This window comes from Halichoerus grypus, chromosome 6, assembly GCF_964656455.1.
Source record: "Halichoerus grypus chromosome 6, mHalGry1.hap1.1, whole genome shotgun sequence".
Lineage (NCBI taxonomy): Eukaryota > Metazoa > Chordata > Mammalia > Carnivora > Phocidae > Halichoerus > Halichoerus grypus.
This window is the reverse complement of record NC_135717.1, coordinates 102746276-102765824: the sequence shown is the minus strand read 5'-3', so window position 1 is coordinate 102765824 and position 19549 is coordinate 102746276. Positions and strand designations below refer to the sequence as shown.

The 19549-nt window shown below is 40.0% G+C and overlaps 1 protein-coding gene and 1 pseudogene across 3 annotated transcripts in view; one reads left to right on the top strand and one right to left on the bottom strand.

Moving 5' to 3' along the window:
- The window catches only part of TMTC1 (transmembrane O-mannosyltransferase targeting cadherins 1), a 259957-nt gene that overhangs the window by 56019 nt on the left and 184389 nt on the right, over positions 1-19549 (top strand). The gene's annotated exons all lie outside the window — the stretch shown is intronic.
- On the bottom strand, positions 636-1157 carry LOC144382125 (large ribosomal subunit protein eL32 pseudogene; annotated as a pseudogene).

The following is a 19549-nucleotide window of genomic DNA, read 5'->3' as shown; positions in this document are numbered from 1 at the left end:
TTTTCTCCATGCTTTCATATGGCTTGATAGTTCATTTCTCTTAGTGCTGAATAATATTCCATTGTCTGGATGTCCCACAGTTTATCCATTCACCTACTGAAGGACATCTTGGTTACTTCCAAGTTTGGGCTGTTATGAATAAAGCTGTTATAAATATCTGTGTGCAGGTTTTTGTATGGGCATAAGTTTTTAACTCCTTTGGGTAAATACTAAGGAGTGCAATTGCTGGATCCTATGGTGCATGTATGTTTAGTTTTGTAAGAAATTGCCAAACTTGGGACACCTGGGTGGCTCAGTCAGTTAAGCATCTGCCTTCGGCTCAGGTCATGATCCCAGGGTGCTGGGATCGAGTCCCCCGTCGGGCTCCCTGCTCGGCGGGAAGCCTGCTTCTCCCTTTCCCACTCCCCCTGCTTGTATTCCTTCTCTCACTGTCTCTCTCTGTGTCAAATAAATAAATAAAATCTTAAAAAAAAAAAAAGAAATCGCCAAACTGTCTTCCAAAGTGGCTGTACCATTTGCATTCCCACTAGCAGTGAACCAGAGTTCCTTTTGCTCCATCTCTCCATCAGCATTTGGTGTTTTCAGCTTTTGAATTTTGGCCATTGTAAAAGGTGTATAGTGGTATCTCGTTGTGTTTTTTTTTTTTTTTGTAGTTTTATGGTTTTATTAACACAAATATGACGGGCACAACAAGCTGTCTATTCGTTTTCTTCGCTGCGCAGCCTGGCGTTGGGATTGGTGACTCTGATTGCCAGCTGGGTTGCTCTTTCCACAATAACTTTGCGGTTCTTGGGGGAGACATTGTGAGCAATCTCTGCACAGTAAGATTTGTTGCACATCAGCAGCACTTCAAGCTCCTTGACGTTGTGGACTAGGAACTTCTGGAAGCCACTGGGCAACATGTGCTTTGTTTTCTTGTTGCTCCCATAACCAATGTTTTGCATCAAGATCTGGCCCTTGAATCTTCTGCGCACCCTATTGTCAATGCCGCTGAGTTTCCGCCAGTTGTGCTTAATTTTGACATATCGGTCTGACTGGTCCCGGATGAACTTCTTGGTCCTCTTTTTAACGATCTTGGGCTTCACCAGAGGTCTGAGGGCAGCCATGATGCCCAGTAACAGATGGCTGCCACCTCCGCAGGCAGCCCGGAGGAAGAGAGGGGACCTCATTGTTGTTTTTATTTTCAATTCCCTGATAACATATGATGTGGAACATCTTTTCATATGCTTATTTGCCATCTGTATATTTTCTTTGGTGAGGTGTCTGCTAAGGTCTTTGACCCATTTTTTAATCAGATTGTTATTGTTGAGTTCTAAGAGTTCTTTATATATTTTGGATAATAGTCCTTTATCAAATGTGTCTTTTGAAAACATTTCCTCCCAGTCTGTTTTCCCATTCTCTTAACATTATTTTTCACAGGGCAAAAGTTTTTAATTTTAATGAAGTCCAGCTTATCAATTATTTCTTTCATGGATCATGCCTTTGGTGTTTTATCTAAAAAGTCATCTCCATACTGAAGCTCATCTATGCTTTCTCCTGTGTTATCTTCTAGGGGTTTTATAGTTCTGTGTTTTACATTTAAGTCTGTGATCCATTCTGAGTTAATTTTTGTGACGTCTATAAGATCTGTGCCTAGATTTATTTTTTTACATATGGATAGCCTGTTATTCCAATACCATTTGTTGAAAAAGAGTATCTTTCCTTCATTGTATTGCCTTTCTCTTTTGTCAGAGATAAGTTGATCATGTTTATGTGGGTCTATTTCTGAAATCTTTATTCTGTTCCATTGATCTATTGTCTGTTCTTTCACTAATACAATACTGTCTTCATTATTGTAGCTTTATAGTAAGTCTTGAAGTTGGGTAGTGTTAGTCCTCCAACTTTATTCTTCGCCTTCAACATTTTGTTGGCTGCTCTAAATTTTTTGCATCTTCATATAAACTTCAGAATCAGTTTGTCAATATCCAGAAGATAATTTGCTGGAATTTAGATTAGGATTGCATTTGAATCTATAGAGGAAGTTGGGAAGAACTGAATTCTTGTCAATATTGAATTTTTCTGTCCATGAACTTGGAACAGCTCTCCATATATTTAGTTCTTTAATTCAAAATGTAGTTTTCCTCATATAGATCTTGCACTTATTTTGTTAGATTTACACCAAAGTATTTCATTTTTGGGGTTGCTAACGTAAATGGTATCTTGTCTTTAATTTAAAATTTCCCTTGTTCATTGCTGGTATATAGGAAAGCAATTGATTTTTGTATATTAACCTGGTATCCTGCAACTTTACTATAATCGCTTATTAGTTCCAAGATGTTCTTTTTTTTTTTTGTCTATTCCATTTGATTTTCTACATAGATAATCATGTAGTCTGTTATTCATATCATTAGTTTTTATTTTTATTTTTTAGAGGAGAAATTTTAAGTAAGGAAAGGCTGCTTTTGTTTTTTCCTTTTTTTTTTTTGGTCGGAGAAATTTAAAATATTCAGGCAAATGTGAAAAAATAACATAACAAGCACCCATATTATGTTTGGTCATGTTTATTTCCGGGATTTTTTTTTTTTCTTTTTCCCCCTAGGGAATGGAACTGTATTGGTGTAGCTAGAGTCTACTTTAATAGTGTCTTTGGTCCCATTTCCTTTGCTGTCTCCTCAGAGGTAGCGGCTGTCCTGGGTTTTATGTATACAGGCTGTTTTCTGAGACCACATCTTTCCCACATAAACTATGCTTCAACCTCTGGTTAATCTGGTTATATAGTCAATTTCCACATACAAAAATGGATTGAAAGGTCTTTTTTTTTTTTTAAGATTTTATTTATTTATTTGACAGAGAGACAGCGAGAGAGGGAACACAAGCATGGGGAGCGGGAGAGGGAGAAGCAGGCTTCCCGCTGAGCAGGGAGCCTGATGTGGGACTCGATCCCAGGACCCTGGGATTATGACCTGAGCCAAAGGCAGATGGCTTAACGACTGAGGCACCTAGGCGCCCTGGATTGAAAGGTCTTATGTGGCTGGGGAGAAAATGTACTCATAGGAATCTCCAGGTTTTGCCCTATTTTGATCTCTCTCTCTTTTTTAAAGATTTTATTTATTTATTTGTCAGAGAGAGAGAGAGAGAGCACAAGCAGTGGGGAGGGGCAGAGGGAGACGCAGGCTCCCTGCTGAGCAAGGAGCCCAATGCGGGACTCGATTCCAGGATTCTTGGATCATGACGTGAGCCAAAGACAGACGCTTAACCAACTGAGCCACCCAGGCATCCCTATTTTGATCTCCTTAACCTATAGTGTGTAATAGACCTGAGGAGTATCTTTGCATCTGGAATAATCCAGGGAGATCTAATCTGGGAAAGCCCCAAATTACGTGAGGCTGACTCAGGGATTTCTTGTTTTCTCCTGCTTTCCTGTCACCTTTAACAGCATCTGCTGTACAGTTGATTCTCAGCCCCGGATAGGCGGATGTGGCTGTTCTGGCCCCCTGACCCCAAGGCCCTCCTGATCCCTTAGTCCATCTGAACCGACAGGGACTCTTAGCAGTACTCATCTCAGCTTTTGAAGTCTTGCACTGGACTTACAGGTGCAGTCAACATTCTTCCTTGTCCATCTTCTTTTATGTTAGAATTTTTTATGAAATGTCATCACCTCAATGAGTGTAACTTCACAAGTATTTACTAAACACATACTAAATGATGAGGTGACAATTCTCTTATCGGATGTAATACTGAATTCCAATAACTAATTCTCCAGAGTATATTGAGTATAATTAGTAACAATAACTGACATTCATTGAGTATTTGCTGTATTCACACACTGTTTTAAGAGCTTTACATATATTAACTCATTTAATTGTCATAAGAACTTTATGGTTTGATGCCATTATTGTCTGTATTTTACTGGTGCGATAATGGGGACCCAGGGAGGAGAGTAACTTGCCCTGAATAACAGAGCTAATACGTGAGGAGCCTGCAAGTCACATGCCTGCAGCCTGGCTCCTACGTCTTTACTCTTAAAAATCAATTCACTGTATTTTTCCTCTGCTGGTTTTGGTGAGAAATTTCATAGCCTCAAAAAGTGTTCAGGTTGCCATTTGAAAGATGCTCATTTTTGCAGAATGCAAAAGGTTATATGCATTCATGCCTTTATGAGGGTCCAGCCTCCTAAGGGGGTGTTGGTGTTAACCTTCCATCATGGGCTTTACCTCTGCTCACCTAATTCCCTTAGTTCTGGGCTTTAATGAGAACACCGTGGGTAGATGATGGGTCATTTAACTATGAAATATTTTCCACTAGTCTGGAGTAGCCTAGTTATTATGGTAGAAGTGAAATACTGTGGAGAAGCAGAACTCACACAAACAGATCTACCGGATTATGTTCTGACTCTGTTTACAACCAGTTGGAATAGCCCCGGAGGTTCCAGATAATCCCCTGAATCGTGGTACGGTTTAAAGTGGCTATAGAGTCCCAGTTGCGTTAGAGGCAATTCATAAAACTGCTTTTAGTTATGATTACATTGCCTCTGATTTGTCTATCAGAAAATAAATGATTCATTGGCATTTTTAGCTAAATAAAATTCAGTTAAAATTAAAAAAAAAAATAAAGTGGCAATAGATGTCTTGAGGCAGAAGGATTCATGCCTCCTAGAAATATTGATCGTAATGGCATCTGTTGTAAAAAGCAAATGGTCAATATTGAAATTAAAGTAAAATTGAGTTATTTTTTTTAAATGAGCTTTGTGAAAAATTGCTGGTGGCAGTCCAATATGAAAAGCATGGCGAATTTGTGTATTCTTATAAAGCCTTTTGCTCCGGTATTTCCATAATGTGATTCATAGTACATACATTTTTTCCATTTGGTTTGCGGAACTGTCACAGGAACTTAGGATCTTCTAGCTTTACGGCCACAGTCCGGAGGAAGAGCGTACCAAATGTGAATAGGCAAAAGAAGGACTGATGTTCCGGGAAGCGCTCAGGGATTCATCCACGTGAAAAATTCTTACAGGTCTCCTAGAACCCACTTGAAAAAATCACAGCATGTCAGTTATTCTTCAAAAGGCATGTGGCCTTATTAGAGGCAGGCAGGGGTGCCTGGGTGGCTCAGTCGTTAAGTGTCTGCCTTCAGCTCAAGTCACGATCCCAGGGTCCTGGGATCGAGCCCCGTGTCGGGCTCCCTGCTCAGCAGGAAACTGCTTCTCCCTCTCCCTCTGCTGTTCCCCCTGTTTGTGCTCTTTCTCTGGCTCTCTTTCTCAAATAAATAAAATCTTTAAAAAAATTAAAAAAAAAACCCAGAAACCGGCAAACTGTGTTCAGCAGAAATAAATAAGCCCTGTGGATATCACACTTGTACCTCCCTGAAGTTTAAGAGACACTTGAAAATTGAAGAAGGCAAAAGGCAGTACTGGATTAGGAAAGACTGAATCATAGTTTAAATAGGTACCTTTTGTCTGTTGGTGAGAAAGCAGATGTACCAATATATATTTTAGGGCACGTTAAGTTCCTGGGTTGAGTGAGAGAGGACAGGGATCATTGCATTATGCAAACGTACAAAGACTCCAGCCGTAATATCAGAAGCAAGTTATTTTCTTTAGTGAAATGTTGGATATATATCTTTAAAGAAAAATAAGTAAACGTCTTCACGTGCCTTAATGTTCTGAGGAAACTGCAATAAAAAAAAAATGGCCTTAGGTTGTCAAAACAAAGAAATGGGAAGCTTCCCAAGAAAAACAATAGACTGACTACAGAGCAATATTGAAACAGGTGAAGAAAAGAACATGATGTGCCATGTACAGAAAAATTATTGATGGCGCAGAAACTGAGGGGAAGACTGATAAGGAGTGAATAGAAAAGTAGCTCCTAAGAAATTCAAGCTCACACCGAGGCATAGAGCCAACCTGATTGCAAATTCTGTCAGGTTGCAACCAGGAGAGGGAGAAGGCAGAATGTGTTCAGAAGATGGAAATTTTTATCAAAATGTGTTAATTCTGGAAGAGAAAGAGATGTGAGTGTGGTAACAGCTGGGACCTTCGTCTACCTCTTGAGACCTGTCTCTGCCATCAAAATGCCTGTTCATCTTTGACCTTAGGGATAAAAAAATGTGATTAATAAATAAACTTCCTAGAGGATATTATTCCCCCTTTATTATGGCTTTTACGTCAACCAAAGACATTCTCACAAGTGATGCCACGAGGACAGTGTGACCCTGGGACTGGGGAGGCTGAATCTGGTGAAGGTGGTGACCCTCTCGGAGCTCTGGGAAGGCGGGAAGGAGAGCGTGAGGCAGTGCGGGGTCAGACCACCTGTTTCTTTTTTTTTTTTAATTTATTTTATTATGTTATGTTAGTCACCATACATTACATCATTAGTTTTTGATGTAGTGTTCCATGATTCATTGTTTGTGTATAACACCCAGTCCTCCATGCAGAACGTGCCCTCCTTAATACCCATCACCAGGCTAACCCATCCCCCCACCCCCCTCCCCTCTAGAACCCTCAGTTTGTTTCTCAGAGTCTATAGTCTCTCATGGTTCGTCTCCCCCTCCGATTTCCCCCACTTCATTTTTCCCTTCCTGCTATCTTCTTTTTTTTTTTTTTTAACATATAATGTATTATTTGTTTCAGGGGTACAGGTCTGTGATTCATCAGTCTTACACAGTTCACAGCACTCCCCATAGCACATACCCTCCCCAGTCAGACCGCCTGTTTCTGACACACCTCTACCACCCAGGTCATCTGCGGCGTGGCAAGTTAGTTCATCCCCTTATGCCTCCGTTTCATTTGTAAAGTGTACCTGATGGAGTTGTCTTCAGGGTGAACTGGATAATCATCAGTGCCTAGCATTCTGTGTATAATGATGTGCTAGTTACTTTTTCTTTATTTATCTCACTTAAGCCTCATAATAACATATCCGGATTGGCTTGATTATTTCCACGTTTTACATGTGAGATACCTGAGTTCCGAGAAGATGACTCGTCAGGGGTAACACATATCGTCAGCATTTGAATCCAGGTCTTCCTACACACACGTCCTTGTTCACTGTACTCTGGAGTTTAGCATGTGTAAGAGCAGACACGGGCGTATTATGGGGAACTGACAGCTGAGGACAGAGGTAGGCTTCGTTCTGGAAGCCCTTGGGTGTTAGGGAGTGATGTGGGTGGGTAAGAAGTCAGTTCAAATCCGTGCTGTGGCATCGGGAAGGTGGCATAAAGGGGGTGCGGTGGATAGGGCTTGATGGGGCTGGGGGTGTTGCTTGACGTCACTCTGTCCCACTGCCCTGTAATGGTGACACAAGCTCTGCACCCCTCAGTGTGGCTAACAATAGGAACAAACGTAAAATACCTCCCTTCATCCCGGATACACGCTAAGCACTGTGGTAAGAGTTTTATTATTTATTGCTTAGAGAATTTTTTTTGAGATAAGTACTGTTATTATCAACGTTTTATGGATGTGGAAACCCAGGGTGGTGGGTAGCAGAAGTAGGTTTAGAACAGGATTTGTCTGGCCTCGGAGGCAATCTCTGAATCTCCCATAGTGCCTTTCTCCTGGCATTCGGAGACGGATTGGCTGTGAGCCCATCTCCCGATGCTTTCCTACTGCAAGGGTTTACTCAGCAAATGGCTGTCCTCGCTTCCACTGAACTATATACCTTGTGTTTCTGGCTGCCACTCTTGTCAATCACATCTGTATCTTCTCCTTTTCCACTCACTCAGTAATTTCTTCCTGCCTTTGAACACTCTTTCTTAAGCATGCAGCCCGTCTGGTTGTCTCATCCTAAGGCCCATTGCACTTGGTAATGCTTTACTGATTTTGCAATTATCACTTGTTACCATGTATTTGTAACCTTTACTATGTGTGCCCTTTTCAAAAAGATTTTAAAGCCTTTGTGGTGTGTCTTTTTTAAAAAGAAATCCCAACAGTGTTTAATACCTTATCTCACACATAGTTTATATTGAATATTCTTCAATTGACTAATTCCAGGAAAAGAATATTCTGCTGAAATGAAATAATCATAATATATTTCCTAGCTTCTGGGAATTAGACTAACGTCGCTTGAATGTTGTAGTAGACAACAAGGGATGAATAGAAGAAAATAGCAGCCAAGAAAAACTGTATAGTAATGGAAGGGATATACTGGAGCCACATGGGAATTGACATTCTGGTTTAGAAGAATAGGTCAGCTGTGCCAAAAATCTTTAAATGTGTAACAAAAAGTGGCAAATAAAGTGACTGGGAAAAAAATCTGTGTATGTTTGTATAGCTGCATAGCAGCGTTCCATTGCTTTTTTTGAATCTTAATGGACTCCAAGCATGAGCATTTTTTTATATATTGATATTATTTGGTTATTGGACTTCTTTCAAGTAAACGAGAGGAGAAAGTAAAATTAATATTAGATTTAGAGACCACTACATTTTCTTAATAGTACTTGCTTAAAAGGAGCAATTTATAAAGTTTTTTCTGTTCTTTTTCTTTTCTTCTTTTTTTGGTTCCAAGAACATAAACCTTACTCTTGGCTGCTTTGCTATTATGTTGTTAAAAATCCACTTGCTAGACTTTTAGACTGTTATTTAGCTCCTTTCTTTTTTGAATTAAATTCTCTTTTAGTAAGAGCTAGAGTTCCCTCACAGAAAACTGCAGAAACTAGATTTTCATTAATTTGACTTTACTACTCACTAGTTACTTTACTATTCCAAATTCTGATTCATAACCTACCTCAAGAATATGTAGAACCCACTCCTGTTACATTTAGGATTAATAAAGATGGTCCTTGCCGGAGGACCTGTTGTTCTTTACTCTGCCTAAAGCAGAGGTTTAAAAAGTCATGCCCAATATTTAAAAATTCTAATAAAAATAATGAACACAATGAGGGCCTTTCCCCCTTTTGGAGCAAATACTAAGTGGAATTTCTCATTGTGATCCCTCCCATTTTTATATCCCAAATGAATCAGTACTAAGTTGACATTTAAGATTTTGGAACCTAAGATTTTTACATTATTAGTACAGATTTCCTAGCCTTTATTCAAATTGGGAGCAAGTGAGGGAAGAGCAGGCAAGAAAGTGTTTGTTAATATCAGGAAGTAATGATTCATCTTAGGGCTAATACCCACCATCCTCGGTCCTCTACTGCATGTGGCAATGCTGTCATCCTCTTCTGATCCTTCACAGAGGTGGCTCTAAATGTGGTGGAGTCTCTGCTTGCTTGCAGTAAATCTGACTTTTTGGGAAGGAAGAATGGGAGAAAAGAATCGATAAACATCTCCAGGTCTCTAGGCATGGGCATTATTTTGATGAAACTTCCAAGCAGATGTGAAAAAAAGATGATTTTGCAAAGTCTCAAGCTTAGAATCTTAAGTGGCACATATTACTGATAAGACATAGCTTAATCCACCTGCCTCCTAAGAAATGGGGTTGTTTTCCGCAAAATGCATTTTGAAACAAAGCACCAAGCAGGCTATCTGTGGGGGGTCGTTCTTCGGTAGATGAGAGGAGTAATGCTGCTTTTGCAGTGGTTTGATCTGATAGAAATGGTGCAAAACTCACCTTCCCGTGTTTACTTTTTAAATCTTACTTTCTCAGGTTTTCTGAGAATTTGAAATGTTTTCAAAGCCTTTGACTTGATTCAATGACAATAAGTAGATCCGGATTCAAATCCACAAAGCGCTTGTTTCCACTGTGCCCTCTTTGGGGCACTGGTGTGCCCCAGTCCCCACCCTGGGTCCTTACTGGCGTGTCTGCTCTATGTAATCAGCAGGCTCTTCGTGCAGCCTGTGGCCAGCACTTTGGGATTCAGGACCGAGGAAAAGTTTTAATGAAAAGAGGATATTATATTTATCCACTTAGAAGCGTTGGGTTTAGAATATAAATGCCTCGAGTGCAGGGACTTTGTCATTTTTATTTTCCCTCTGTATTTTCAATAGCGGGCACAGTGTCTAGGATTGTTGACATGCAGGAATATTTACTGAAGGGATGGAAGGAGACACGGTGTATTGCTCAGAGTCACATCAGCAAAGAGATGGCACATTCAAATTAGGATAATTTGCAGAGGACCTCTTACAGATGAGGGCAGCCACAACAGAAGAGCTGTTCCCACCCAGAACCTGGGAAGAAAGTCCTGCAGAAAGGTGACATTGGGACGAGTTTGTTGGAGGCATCAGCTCGTCTAGGGTGACCCAGCAAGGAGGGAGTAGGGGCAACAAATACCCTGATCTCTCTTTCCTCTTATTCCAGAGCTCCCCATTGTGAACTAGAGGGTAAGGTGGCCCATGAGCCAGCCTTCTGGTGCCTGGAGAGTTCTCAGATATGCAGAAAGAATTCCCTGCCAGGAGGGAGCTCCCAACTCATCAGGGAGACAGAGGAGTAAGCAAACATTTTAGCATAGTTAGAATAATAAGGAAAAATTATTGAATACCCTCACAAGAACACTATGAGATAGGTACTGTGATGATTTTTACAGATGGAAGCTGAGAGACAGCAAGGGTCACGTAGCTAGTAAGTGAAGGAGTCGAGATTGGGACCTGGGCAGTTTGTCTCTAGGTCTGCTTTGCTGGATTGCAAGAGTTAAACGTGCTTTTCAAACAAAGATGCAGGGAACATTCTGGGGATCTTGTTTAAAACTAGTTCCTGATTTAGTTGGCCTGAGGTGGGGCCTGAGCACCAGCATTTCAGATGCTGTTGAGCTGCTTTGTGTGGTGAGGGATCAAGACTTGGAGAGAGAAAAATGAAGTCCACTCGTAAGGATAAGACTGGTTAGCTCAGTTCAGTTCCATCTCTTTGCCATTCCTTTTCGTGATGTGTGCCATCGGCAGGTTGGCATGATTGTTAAGTCCCAACCAAGCTGGCGAATCTTGCACTGCCCCCGCACCCCCATACCCCTGCCCCCCAATTTCAGACATAGGGGGCTCCTTTCTAAAGCCGCCATTGGTATAATCCTCCCGGTCCTGACCAGCTGGGAGGCTGTAGTCAGGGGAGCAGGTGTGGGCAGCCTCCTCCTCCCCACAGGCTGAGTTCAGATGACAATGCTGGAGATTCGGGACAGACAGGGGCTGCTCTGCGATTGGCTGTCTCCTTCCCCGTCTGAGAGGCTTGCCAGCATCTGGCGCTGCTCGGTTTTGCCTCATGGATTCTCATTCCCTGTCACAGCTGATTAGGGGGCTGGATCTAAACATGGAGCCTGATACTCAAGGCACCACACTGTATCGTTTGTAGTGTGCTCCCTCACTGCAGCCCCAAACTGTCATATTCCTGTGAAGAAACCTCTAGCATCTTCACAAGGCTCCTTTCTCTTTTAAAAGGGTCTCCACTATTAGATGTGTAGAAGCGACTCAACTGTGCGGCTTCAGTTTGAAGCAGAGTCAGTACTCTGCCTAAAACTCGTAATTTGAAAATTATTTTTCCTCTTGCAATGACTAGAGAATTCCATTGCTGCCGGGAGCACCTGCAAGTGGGAAGCGATAAACCCTCAGGACTACACACTGAGAGCAAATGTCAGTGCTTTGGTCCCCTGGGTTCCCAAGCTTTCCGCTTGTGATTTGGGGCTCCCATTTCACTGTAATCCACAGCAGTATACACAATATGCAAAATCTCAGACTTTGTGTTTCAGAAAAATCAGTCTGGGACCACAATACAGAGCCCTTTTTTTTTTTTTTTCCTTCCTTGGGCTTTGATCACACAGTGCTCTAGCACATGCTCAATAAATCACACGTCAGATGGCTCCAGATGCAGAGCTCCTGCAACATTATGTGTATGGGTTCCTTGCTGTATTTTGACATTTTGGGTGATTTCATTGCCTTTGATGATGCTGTCAGCCTAGTCAGGCTGGAGGAGCAGTGTTATCCCCCTGCTCTGCTCAGCAGTGCCTTCTGGAAGGTTGTGGAGAAGGATGTTTGCTGTCCTGTTGCCATGTGTACAGGATACATTATCTCTTAACTGCATCTAGTACTGCTTAGAAGCCAGGTAGATATTTGGAAGGGATAATCTTTTACATGTCCGTTTAATTTCTCAATATAAACAAGTCTTTATAACTGTAGAATAATCTCTATGTTGAGAGCATTGCCTTGCTTGGCTTTCTAATTTTTTCTGGTCTGTTGTTGGGAATATTTTTATCACGTGCTGTTGATACCTAGCGATTATCCCTCTAGTGGTTTGAGGCTATCACGTCGGTCTGGCCAGCATGGAACCAGGGATGGGATTCTGGATCGTTAAAGGGTAAGAGGTGCAATAGTGGCAGACCTTGTTCTAAAGCTTGATGAGTGTGGAGAGAAGACAGGAAGTATTCTGAAAACAATTGAAGAGAGGCTCGGGCTGGGGGAGCAGAGTTGGACTGTACCTCTGTTTACGTGCTTGTTGGCCAGGTGCCTTATTTCCCCTTGAGCTGGCAGAATCAGCTGCAGGTGGGAGGGGGCTTTATTAATAATCTAGGGAGAGCTTCTCTGGGGTTCTTTTAAGGTTGGGAGATGACATGAAATCTCTGTTACTGAGAGTAAATACTGTGTTTCAATGTCCATGGTGTCTATAAAGAGCAGCCTTTGTGTTACTTATTTATGGTCTCACAGTAAAGATAGCAGATGCAGCTGGTGAGCTGGTTTGAGACGTCGAACAGGCAGAGATGAGGATGGAAATCTGGGCTGTTTCCTCTTCCTCCTCCTTAACTCTCTGCATCTCTGCCTTATAGCCCACAGTGCAGGCTGAAGCTCTCTGGGGCTTGCGGTGGTGAGGCTGGGACAGGGGCTGTGGTGTCCCCTGGGACTGCACTGTTGTTTCCCAGAGCGGTGTTGGATGAACCAGAACACGGTGTATGTTCTGTGATTCCGCTCAGGCCAAATACTTGGCAACCAACTCAGTTGTGTCGTCGAATCCAGGGCCTAGGTGGGTCTGTATATAAACAAACCCTTAGGTCTTAAAAAAGTTGAGAAACCAGAATGGAATTCTTCTCCTTCCAGCAGGCAGCCTGTTCTTTGGATTCGGATGCACTTCTTTGAAATGTCCTTGGCAGAAGGGAAAAAAAATGAAGTTTTGAATTTGTGGGTATGATTTCAGCAATTGGGGGTTTTAAATGTCGTTATTTGTCCCTGGACGTCAGCTCCCGTGAGGACTTTGAAAAGCTACTTGTAGAAGATGGAATGCTGTAGCAAATGATAGATTATGGTGAAATAGCAGATCAAAGAAACATCTTTCCCGAAACGACAAAATCTTTATTACTGGAGCATCTTGTCTCTGTAGGGCATATAATTAATTATGAACCATGCATAAATAATATATTTTATAGTACTTTTGTCATTTATCTGGCTGTAGTGTTTTATAAACATGATTATTCACTGGTAGTCTTTCAATTCTGCCTTTTTACATGATGATCCGGTAATTCAAAATGAGAAATTACTACATTAAGAACTTGGCAGAGATATGGCCAAGTTTTATGATGAATTTTAGGTTGTCATTTGTAATAAAAAATGTGAACTGTATGGCCCTTCACCTCATGTTTGTTGGTTCACCTTTGTGAGGTGGTTCATCTTCTTGTTTCCTTTACTTTTAAGTTGTTTTGATTAAAGAATTTTATGAAAATTTATGTGACGTTTACAGAATTAATAGTACCATGATTCCTGTGAATCGAGTGTCCTTCCCCCAATCCATTCTCATCCCAACCTTCTCAGAGGTAACACTATCCTGAATTTGTGTTTATTTTCCCCTTTGTTTTCTTTATGGTTTTTACCATAGATGTTTATATCCCTCCCTACATGATAAATTTGTATAAATTGGGTCATGTGACATATATTATTTGGCAGCATACTCTTTTACTCAACATTATGTTTCTGAGATTCATCTTTGTTATTGCTGGTAACTGTAGTCCACAACCTCCGCAGCTGTGTAATAATCTCTGTATTATGCTGTATAAATTACATAATGGCTCTATCACTATTTATATAGAACATGTTGGAAAGAAATTTGGGTTTCCCGTTTTTTCTATCACAAATATAGTGCTTTCATGAGCATTCTTTACGTATCTGATGCATATGTATTTGGATTTCCCTAGATTGTATTCCTATAAGTGACATTTATCAAGTCATAGGGCATGCATAACTTCATCATTATTAACTAGGCCAATTTCCTCCTAAAACTGATTGTAACAATAGATACTACGTTTAGCGAGCATATGTAATCATGATGCTCCATACTCTTTTTTTTTAATTTGTTTATTTATTTTTATTTTTATGTTCAATTACATAAGAGAGACTCTTTTTTTAAATTATTATGTTATGTTAATCACCATACATTACATCATTAGTTTTTGATGTAGTGTTCCATGATTCACTGTTTGCATATAACACCCAGTGCTCCATGCAGTACGTGCCCTCTTTAATACCCATCACCAGGCTAACCCATCCCCCCACTCCCCTCCCCTCTAGAACCCTCAGTTTGTTTCTCAGAGTCCATTGCGTCTCTCATGGTTCATCTCCCCCTCCAATTTTTTTTTTTTAACATGTATTATTTGTCTGTGGTCTGTGATTCAACAGTCTTACACAATTCACAGCACTCACCATAGCCCATACCCTCCCCAATGTCTATCACCCCACCCTCCCACCCCCCTCCCCTCTAGAACCCTCAGTTTGTTTCTCAGAGTCCATAGTCTCTCATGGTTCCTCTCCCCCTCCGATATCCCCCCTTCATTATTCCCTTCCTACTATCTTCTTTTTTTTTTTTTTTTAACATATAATGTAGTATTTGTTTCAGAGGTACAGGTCTGTGATTCAACAGTCTTATACAATTCAGAGTGCTCACCATAGCACATAACCTCCCCAGTGTCTATCACCCAGCCACCCCATCCCTCCCACCCCCCACCACTCCAGCAATCCTCAGTTTGTTTCCTGAGATTAAGAATTCCTCATATCAGTGAGGTCATAGGATACAAGTCTTTCTCTGATTGACTTATTTCACTCAGCAGAACACCCTCTGGTTCTATCCACGTCCTTGCAAATGGCAAGATCTCACTCCTTTTGATGGCTGCATAATATTCCATTGTATATATATATCACATCTTCTTTATCCATTCATCTGTCGATGGACATCTTGGCTCTTTCCACAGTTTGACTATTGTGGACATTGCTGCTATAAACATTGGGGTGCACATACCCCTTTGGATCCCTACATTTGTATCTTTGGGGTAAATACCCAGTAGTGCAATTGATGCTCCATATTCTTGTCAGCACTTGATATTGTCAGACTTTAACATTTTGTCAGATTGGTGTGTGTGTGACATGTTGTAATACTGCATTTTAATTTTTCCCCCTAAATACTAATGAGATGGTCCATCTTTTTATATTATCATTGACCACTTGGGTTTTTGTTTTTCTTTCTGTGAAGTGCCTTTTCAAGTCTTGCCAATGTTTTTTTCCTATGGGGTAGTTAATTTTAATGTAGTAGAATTTATCGATCTTTCTTTTATTGTTTGCACCTTTTATGCAAAGCCTTTATTCTGAAGGAATAGAGAAGAAATCCTTCTCCGTTCTGAGGTCATGAAGAGATTCTCTCATATTGTTTTCTAAACATTTTAAAAACATAGATTTGACTTTTTATTTTTTTAAGATTTTATTTATTTATTTGACAGAGAGAGATACAGTGAGAGAGGGAACACAAGCAGGGGGAGTGAGAGAGGGAGAGGGAGAAGCAGGCTTCCCGCAGAGCAGGGAGCCGGATGCGGGGCTCGATCCCAGGACCCTGGGATCATGACCTGAGCTGAAGGCAGATGCTTAACAACTGAGCCACCCAGGCGCCCCTAGATTTGACTTTTATTTTCAGTCTTTACCCGAGTCTTCTTTATTTCCTTTCTTGTTTTTCATGTAAATGACCAAGAATCTCAGGACGATTTGGTGAAAAGTCTAGCCCTTTAACATTAATCTCCAGGGCCTGAACTGTCATCATAAATGAAATTTGTACATATGTTTATATTTCTGGTTGCTCTTGTGTTCCTTTGCCTTCCTAATGCTCATACTACCTAGTCTTAAATATCATAGACTTAAAAGAATCCTGACATCTGCCAAAATAGCTGCTCTGTAGTTTTTTATAGTTGTCTTCCTTAATTTTATGAACCTTTTCTGTCCCTTAAAATTTTAGAAGTTTTTTTTTTTTAAAGATTTTATTTTATTTATTTGACAGAGAGAGACACAGTGAGAGAGGGAACACAAGCAGGGGGAGCAGGAGAGGGAGAAGCAGGCTTCCCGCTGAGCAGGGAGCCCGATGCGAGGCTCGATCCCAGGACCCTGGGATCATGACCTGAGCCGAAGGCAGACGCTTAACCAACTGAGCCACCCAGGTGCCCCAAAATTTTAAAAGTTTTTGATTGGAATTATATTCAGACTAAAGATATCATTTTTGGAGAACTGACATCTTAATGATGTTGAGTTTTCCCATCCATTAACTGGCATATCTGTCCAATTTTTGAGGTCTTCCTAGTGTCTTTACATAATGTTTTATAATTTTCTATGTAAAGCTCTTTTCTTCCTAGGCTCCTTATTTTTTGATACTCCTTTTTTTTTTTTAAAGATTTTATTTATTTAATTAAGAGAGTGAGAGTGAGAGAGAGAGCACTCCCAAGCACGAGCCGGGGGGAGTGGGTGGCGGGGAGGGACAAAGGGAGAGGGAGAAGTAGACTCCCCGCTGAGCAGGGAGCCTGATGCGGGCTAGATCCCAGCACCCTGGGGTCATGACCTGAGCCAAAGTCAGATGCTTAGGCGGCTGAGCCACCCAGGCCCCCCTGTCTTTTGATACACTTATAAAAGGTATTATTTAAAAATGACATTCACCAACCTTTTGATGCTAGTATATAGGAATAAAACTGATTTTTGTGCTTAGATTTTTGTATTTAGCAACATTGCTAAACTCTCTAGTTCTAATAGTTTGTATGTAGAATCTTTTGGGTCTTCTACATATACAATCCTATCATCTCCAAATTACTTCTTCCTTTCTAATCTTTATAATTTTTACTTATTTTCCTGGTCTTGTGGCTGTATCTCAGAGGTGAAAGAGCACACCCTCGTCATTTCCTGATCTTTAAGAGATTGTGTTATTGATTACAAGCTTAATTGTATTGTGGTCATAGAGTATGGTCTGTAATATACCAGTCTTTTAAGATTTATTTAGACTTATTTTATGGCACATATGTAATTAGCATTTATGGAAGCTTTATGTATTTTCTTCATTTGTGTATGGGTGTAGATTACTGCGGATTTTATTCAGCCAGTTGTCAAAGTATTGTCTGGGGACCCTGGGGTTCCCCCAGTACCCTTTTAAGGGGTCTGTGAAGTCAAAACTATTCTAGTAATGATACTAAGACATTATTTACCTTTTTCTCTTTCATTTTCTCATGAGTTTACAGTGGAGTTTTCCAGAGGCTACATGATATATGTTGTTGCAACAAAATAAATGGCAGAAGCAGATACGAGAATACAAGTCATCTATTAAACCAGATATTAAAGAGATTTGCAAAAAATGAAAAAAAAACAGAGCCTCTTTATAACACCAAATTAATTTGGTTTTAGAAAATATGTTTATGCTAACATGTAATGGGCTTATTGTTATTTTAAAATTATTAATCAATAAATGTTTTCTTTAATGTTCAGTTTTAATTTCTTACACAGTGGATATCAGTCAAAATAACCTATATAAACAAAAGCTTTTTAGGATTCTCAATTTTTCAGAGTGTAAAGGAGGCTGAATACCAAAATTTTTGAGAGCCTCTGGTCAATGGGATCAAGCTTGTTACTGTGTCATTCAAATCTTTTATATTATTGATTTTTCTTTTTTCTTTTGGTCTTTTTTATTGATCAGTTACTGAGAGAAGTATGTTACAATTTGTCTCATTAATGTGAATTTGTTTATTTCTCCTTGACATTCTGTCAGTTTTGCTCTATATGTTTTCAAGCTATGCTATTGGGAATAAACAGGTTTAGAAATGTAGTATCTTCTTAATGATATGAATCCTTCATTGTCAGGCAGTAATGATTTTTATTCTTAAGGTATATGATGTCTAAAATTATTATAGGTATGCTGGCTTTCTTTGGGTTAGTGTTACCTGATCTGTTTTTTTTTATCTTACCAAATTTTGAGTCCTTAATATTTCAGGTGTGACTCTTGTAAACAAATTTAAAAATTATTCAACATGTCAGAAAGTTTAGCCACCCTCTCATGACATATATCCTATTCTTTTCATGTATTTTATTTCCAACTTTCTTGTTTTTATAAAACACACACTGTGGGTGGCGCATACACGGGCACACATAGTATTTTACGTCAGTTTTTCCTTTCTAATTGACCTCAGTCCTCCCATCACTTTTCTGCCTGAAAAGTATTTCTTAGGATTTCCTGAGGTAAATGTCTGTTGGTGGCATACTCCTCTAGTTTTGTATGTTTAAACTATATTTCACTTTAATTTTTAGAGGGCATTTTTAATCTATGTTTTATATATATGTATGCATATATGTAAATTTCTGGGTTGACAGTTATTTTTTCTCAGTACGTTGAAGATAATGTTCTGACTTCCAGCTTCCATGGTTGGTTTCAAGAGGTCACCAGCCCCATCTGTCACTCCTTTGTGATGTAATCTGTGTGTTCCTTTTGACTGCTTTTAAGATTTTTTTCTTTGTCTTTGATTATCCACAGTTTCATCTTGTTAGTTGAGAGGAGGATTTCTTTTTATTTATTTATCCTGCTTGAGATATGTTAGGAGTCCAGAACCTGTGGATTGGCTTCTTCCCAATCTGGAAAACTTATTGTCATTTTCTGTTTAAATATTGCCTCTGTGTCATCTTTTCATACCTTTTCTTCTGCATCTCCTGTTGAAGTGTTAAATTTTCTGACTCTTCTCCCATTCCTATGAACCCTGCTTTTATATTCCTTTTGCCTCTTTATATTGTATTCTGGATAATTTAACCTGGTTTAATTCCACCTCACGAATTTTTTCATCATTTTGATTTGTTGTGTTTATAAACCTGCCATGGAGTTTAACGTTCCAGTTACACTTAAAGAAAAACAAAACAAAACAGGGGCACCAGGATGGCTCAGTGGCTCAGTCTGTTACGCGTCTGACTCTTGATTTTGGCTCAGGTCAGGATCTCAGGACTGTGAGATCAAGCCCTGCATCAGGCTCTGTGCTGAGCATGGAGCCTGCTTGAGATTCTCTCTCTCCCTCTTGCTCTGAGCCTACCCTCTCCCTTTCTAAAATGAACAGAAACAGTTTATTGAAGTATAATTGACGTGTAAAAAGAGTTACATAGTCAATGTGTACAACTCAGTGAGCTTGGGGATAAATATATACCCATGAAGCCAGTACTACCATCAAAGCTATAAAGATAGCCATCGCCTCCCAAAGTTTCCTCTTGCCCTCTTTATTATTATGATTATCATCATCATCATCATTTTTTATGGGAAAAACTCTGAACATAAGATCTACCTTCTTTGCAGATTTTAAGTATACAATACAGTATTCAGTTATATTTTTATTTCTAGAAATTTGCTTTTTATTCAGATCTTCTTAGTCTTTTATATTCTTTTTCTTCTCTGTGTATTTACGGATTCTT